Source organism: Capra hircus, chromosome 19 (genome assembly GCF_001704415.2).
Source record: "Capra hircus breed San Clemente chromosome 19, ASM170441v1, whole genome shotgun sequence".
Classification (NCBI taxonomy): domain Eukaryota; kingdom Metazoa; phylum Chordata; class Mammalia; order Artiodactyla; family Bovidae; genus Capra; species Capra hircus.
Window position 1 is genome coordinate 27,371,817 of NC_030826.1, and position 6,000 is coordinate 27,377,816.

Here is a 6,000-nt window from a genome sequence, read left to right on the forward strand (position 1 = left end):
TCAGTTCAGTTGCTCAGTCGTGTCTGACTCTTTGCGACCCCATGGACCGCAGCAAGCCAGGCTTCCCTGTCCATCACCACTCCCGGAGCTTGCTCAAACTCATGTCCATTGAGTCGGTGATGCCATCCAACCATCTCATCATGTTGTCCCCTTCTCAAACTCCTATGTCTATTTACTAAGCCAAGTTATTTTTCTGTGAGCTCCTGCCTACATATGTGAATAAGCTTAATCTTTTCTAATATATCTTTTGTCTGTTTAATTTCTTGGCCCCCATTATAATACTACTGCAATAGGTTACCTAAGGCTAGAATCCCTCTGAAGGAGCAGCTCGGTTCAGTTCAGTTGTCGCTCAGTTGTGTTCGACTCTTTGCAACCCCATGAATCGCAGCACGCCAGGCCTCCCTGTCCATCGCCAACTCCAGGAGTTCACTCAGACTCACGTCCATTGAGTCAGTGATGCCATCCAGCCATCTCATCCTCTGTCGTCCCCTTCTCCTTCTTCCTCCTCCTTCTCTGAAGGAGCTGGGGTCCCTAAATCCTACTTAAATCTTTACAAGAAGATACTAAAATCAGACTTCCCTGGTAGTCCAGTGGTTAAGAATCTGCTGGTCAGTGCAGGGGACCCAGGTTCCATCCCTGGTCTGGGAAGATCCCTCATGCCTAGGGGCAATAAACCCCACGTACCACAACTGGTGAAGCCTGTGTGCCTAGAACCTGTGCTCCGCAAGGAGAAAAGAAGCCACTTCAATAAGAAAGCCACACACCACAATGAAGAGTAACTCCCCACTTGCTGTCACAACTAGAGAAAGCTCTTTTCCTCCACTCTAAGTTTTATAGTGCAGATGTTACAAATAACGCTATGATGAACATCATATGACTTAGGAACTGAACAACAAACATTCTGGGACTTCTTTGGTGGACAATACACTTATTTGTAATTTGTAATTGTTGGTGGATTTGTTTAGACAACAGTCAATGGTTTCCTACTCACTATCCTTACCATCATTTGGTATTGTCAATCTTTTTCATTTTCACCATTCTGGTGGCTGTGAGGTGCTATCTCATTGTGGTTTTAATCTAAATGTGCACATTTCTATTAGTAAAGTAATATATATATATAGAAAATTTCGTAAGTACAAGAAAGAAGTAACTAAAAATCATTTCTATCTTATCATCCTCTTCTCCCCCCACCTCCTGCCCCACCAGCTTTACTGGATTTGGAGTGTGTACAATACAACTTTAAGGTTGTACTGATTTACATTCCCACTGGCAATGTATGAAAATTACTCTCTTATTTTCTGAACTGGGATTACTGTTAAACTGTCAATTTGTTATTTTGGTGTCTCACTTATGGTTTTATTTAGCATTTCTTTTTTTCCTAGTGAGAGTGGAGGGTTTTTTTTTTATTGCTATTACTTTTACTTTTTGTGTAAATTGCTTTATTTCTTTTGATGAAACAGATTTTTGATCATCATATCTAACAAGAATAACGTCAAAAAAGAAGTTGACAGGGTAATCTCATGAATTAATGTGCAAAAATTCTAGATAACATTTTAGAAGCAGAATATAACTTAAAAGGAACATATACTTTAACCATTTCTACTTTTCTCCCACTAAAGCTCGAGTCAGTGTAACCAATATTATTACTGGAAAAATTGTAAACATTCATATAATTATTTCCATAAATGCAAAAAGGGAATTCTTTTTTAGAACTCATCCTAAAAGTAATAAAGGGTTGCCTCTTTAACATGACAAAAAGGCTCTATTGAAAACCAAAAATCAAAATTACACTTAATGGAGAAATAGGAATTACTCCTCTTTGAAACAGGAACATGCACAACAAGGCTACATTATTAACACTATTTAACTTAGCTCTAAAAATTCTGGCAAAGCTTTTTGAGAAGAGAAAGAAAGATATACATAAGGAAAGGGAAGAAATAAAGTGATGATGTTTCTTAAATGAGATGAAAACCACCTCAAAATTACTAGTGATAATAAATGAAGGCATCAAAGAAACTAGATAAAACACAAGTTAATTTAGGAGAATTTTCATCTTTACAACAGTGCATCTCTCAATGTTTGTCATTTCTTTAAATTTATCATTTCTTTGTTTATTCTTTAGTAAAACTTTATAATTTTATTCCTATAGGTCCAGCATATTTCTTACTAAAATTTTCATAGGGATTTAAAAGCTTTTATCGTTACTGTGAATGGAAACTTTTTGTCATTGCATTTACTTTCTTATTCTTAAATATTTAAAATAAGGCATTTATTATATGTGCTGATGATAGCATGATATTTGAACTTATCTGGAATTGTTTTTCACATCTATTTTTTCTTTTTAATATTTAGTTGTTAATTTGGCTTCACCAGGTTTTAGTAGCAGCATGCAGAATCTTTTTTTTTTTTTTTTTTAGTTGTGGCATGTAAAGATCTAGTTCCTTGACCAGGGACCAAAACATCCCCCATCTCACTGGGAGCCAGGAGTCCTAGCCACTTCCCTAGCCATCAGGGAAATCCCCACTTCTATTTTTCTATCATTTACAAGCATCAGTCATTCCCAGTCATTAATGATACAGGTGTGTCACTGAATCTAGTGATAAAGTCTTGTTTGAGAAGGTATTGCAGTTTAATTTTGCTGGCTTTCATGTTAAGATGCTCCCATTTTCTGTACTGTTTTTATCCTCTCTTCATTTTCTTCAGTGATGTCTTGAACCAGGTAAATGCCTGGAAGGCACCTTAGGGAGCTTTAAATTATTATTTGGTTAAAGAATTTTTGCCTACCGTGATCTCTGATTTAGGGCAGATGTCAGCTAGCTAGTCTAAGGGTACTGTGGTGTTCTGATCATATATTGTTACGTAACAAACTGTAACTTTGATCTACTTTTCTGGTTTTGTTGTTGCATTGTGTTTAGTCATGTCCGACTCTTTGAGACTCCATGGACTGTAGCCTGCCAGACTCCTCTGTCCACGGGATTCTCCAGGCAAGAACACTGGAGTATTTGCCATTTCCTCCAGAGGATCTTCCCGAATCAGGGATTGAACTCGAGTTTCCTGCACCTCCTGCATTGGCAGGTGGATTCTTTACATTTATTTATTTGGCTGGCCCGGGTCTTAGTTGCAGCACTTGGGATCTTCTATCCTTTTTGAGGCATTTCAGGATCTTTAGTAGTGATATGCGGAAGTTTTTTTAGTTGCAGCATGCACTCATCTGATACGCTAGTAAAGTAATGCTCAAAATTCTCCAAGCCAGGCTTCAACAGTACATGAACCATGAACTTCCAGATGTTCAAGCAGGATTTAGAAAAGGCAGAGGAACCAGAGATCAAATTGCGAAAATCCATTGCATCATCGAAAAAACAAGAGAGTTCCAGAAAAACATCTACTTCTGCTTTATTGACTACGCCAAAGCCTTTGATTGTGTGGATAACGACAAACTGTGGAAAATTCTGCAAGACATGAGAATACCAGACCCCCTGACCTGCCTCTTGAGAAACCCGTATGCAGGTCAGGAAGCAACAGTTAGAACTGGACATGGAACAACAGACTGGTTCCAAATCGGGAAAGGAGTGTGTCAAGGCTGTATATTGTCACCCTGCTTATTTAACTTCTATGCAGAGTACATCATGAGAAATGCCGGGCTGGATGAAGCACAAGCTGGAATCAAGATTGCCGGGAGAAATATCAATAACCTCAGATATGCAGATGACACCACCCTTATGGCAGAAAGCGAAGAGGAACTAAAAAGCTTCTTGATGAAAGTGAAAGTGGAGAGTGAAAAAGTTGGCTTACAACTCAACATTCAGAAAATTAGGATCATGGCATCTGGTCCCATCATTTCATGGCAAATAGATGGGGAAACAATGAAAACAGTGCAAGACTATTTTCTTGGGCTCCAAAATCACTGCAGATGGTGACTGTAGCCAAGAAATTAAAAGATGCTTGCTCCTTGGAAGAAAAGCTATGACCAGCCTAGACAGCCTATTAAAAAGCAGAGACATTACTTTGTCAACAAAGGTCCATCTAGTCAAAGCTATGATTTTTCCAGTAGTCATGTATGGATGTGAGAGTTGGGCTATAAAGAAAGCTGAACACCGAAGAATTGATGCTTTTGAATTGTGGTGTTGGAGAAGACTCTTGAGTATCCCTTGGACTGCAACGAGATCCAACCAGTCAACCCTAAAGGAAGTCAGTCCTGAATGTTCATTGGAAGGACTGATTCTGCAGCTTAAACTCCAATACTTTGGCCATCTGATGAGAAGAACTGACTCATTGGAAAGGACCCTGATGCTGGGAAAGATTGAAGGTGGGAGAAGGGGACGACAGAGGATGAGACAGTAAGATGGCATCACCAACTCAATGGACATGAGTTTGAGTAAGCTCCGGGAGTTGGTGATGGACAGGGAAGCCTGGTGTGCTGCAGTCCATGGGGTCACAGAGTCAGACACGACTGAGCAACTGAACTGACTGACTGATGGTCTTTCGTGACTGACTTTTTTCACTTAACGTAATGCTTTCAGGGTTCATCCGTGTTGTAGTATGTATTTGTACTTCATTTCTTTTTATGGTTGAATAAACATCACTTCATGGGAAATAGATGGGGAAACAGTGTTAGACTTTATTTTTGGGGGCTCCAAAATCACTGCAGATGGTGACTTCAGCCATGAAATTAAAAGACGCTTACTCCTTGGAAGGAAAGTTATCACTAACCTAGATAGCATATTGAAAAGCAGAGACATTACTTTGCCAACAAAGGTCTGTCTAGTCAAGGCTATGGTTTTTCCAGTGGTCATGTATGGATGTGAGAGTAGGTCTGTGAAGAAGGCTGAGTGCCGAAGAACTGATGCTTTTGACCTGTGGTGTTGGAGAAGACTCTTGAGAGTCCCTTGGACTGCAAGGAGATCCCACCAGTCCATTCTGAAGGAGATCAGCCCTGGGATTTCTTTGGAAGGACTGATGCTAAAGCTGAAACTCCAGTACTTTGGCCACCTCATGCGAAGAGTTGACTCATTGGAAAAGACTGATGCTGAGAGGAATTGGGGGCAGGAGGAGAAGGGGACGACCGAGGATGAGATGGCTGGATGGCATCACTGACTTGATGGACGTGAGTCTGAGTGAACTCCGGGAGTTGGTGATGGACAGGGAGGCCTGGCGTGCTGCGATTCATGGGGTCGCAAAGAGTCGGGCACGACTGAGCGACTGAACTGAACTGAACTAAATCTTCCATTGTCACTCCTTGATATCCACAGGGAATTGGTTCCAGGACTCCCTTCAAATACTAAAATCCACAGATCCTCAAGTTCCTGACATAAAATAGTGTAGTATTTGCATATAGTATAGGTTATATATGTAACATATACATAAAGTATATCTCCCATATATTTTAAATCATCTCATTTATGATACCTAATATATTTAAATATCATGTAAATAGTTTAAAATACAATGTAAATGCTATGTAAATAGTTTCAGTGAAGTTTTGCTTTTGGAACTTTCTGGATCTTTTTTTTTGGCTGTGCCCAGGATTAGTTGCAGCATGCAGGATTTTATTTTATTTTTTAGTGGCATGTGGGATCTAGTTCCCTGACTGGGGCCCTCTGCATCGGGAGCACAGAGTCTTAGCCCCTGGGTCACCAGGAAAGTCCTTTTCTGGAATTTTTTCCCTAAATATTTTCCATCTGCTGTTGGTTGACTCCACAGATGTGATACCAGCAGGAACATAGGGCCAACTTCACCACATTTTTTTAATCGGCTCATCAGCAATGAGCACTTGGGTTGTTTCCACTTTGGGGCTCTTATGAACAATAGTGCTATAAAGATTTGTGTGTAAGTTTTTGTGTGGATATGTTTTCATTTCTCTCGGGTATATACCTAAGATAGAAACTGCTGGGTCATCCAGTAAGCCGGTGTTTAAACTTTTGAGGAATTGCCACACTGTTCTCGAAGCGGATGCACCCCTCTACATTCCCATCAGCAATATGAGAGTTCCGATTTCTCAAC